Consider the following 610-nt stretch of genomic DNA (forward strand, 5'->3'; position numbering starts at 1 on the left):
CCCGCAGTGTTGTCCTAGAGATGCTGGATGCGGTTTTGTTTGTAAAGCAACCGACCTGCCAAGTCTCACTCATTACGGATTAACTTTAAAGGCAGTTTTGTTTTGTTTTCGAGGCGGGGGGGGGGAGGTCTCTTTGAGTCTGGTGATGAAGGATTTTTCAAGATGATTGAAAAATCAGTATCTTTACAACTCGCTCATCTTTTATTTTAAAATGTTAAGCCGCTTAAATTACCACGGGCTGGCAACCCCCGAAATAACTTTTCTTTTTTAAAGCTCTTTCTGAGAGGTAAGAAAACATGCTACTCTCCGTAACAAAATAATATATTACCAGGAGAATTGTTTCTAAAATTGATTGCACTGTTTTCCAGATACAGTTTTGTTTACTAAGACTCCCCTCCTCCCAACGAGAACCAGCTCTGCGATTCACTCGGCGGAGCAAGGGTATTTATTTATTTACTAATTGATTGGAGGGAATATACATGACATACAGTACATCAGAAGCTATGAACAGAGGACCTTAAAAACTGCTGGGACCTACATTTTGCTGTATAGAGGTTTAATATAAATTAAGCGGGATGATTAACTGTGTCAGTATCTAAAGCGCGATGAG

Source organism: Egretta garzetta, unplaced genomic scaffold, assembly GCF_000687185.1.
Source record: "Egretta garzetta isolate BGI_Z169 unplaced genomic scaffold, ASM68718v1 scaffold229, whole genome shotgun sequence".
Taxonomy (NCBI): Eukaryota; Metazoa; Chordata; class Aves; order Pelecaniformes; family Ardeidae; genus Egretta; species Egretta garzetta.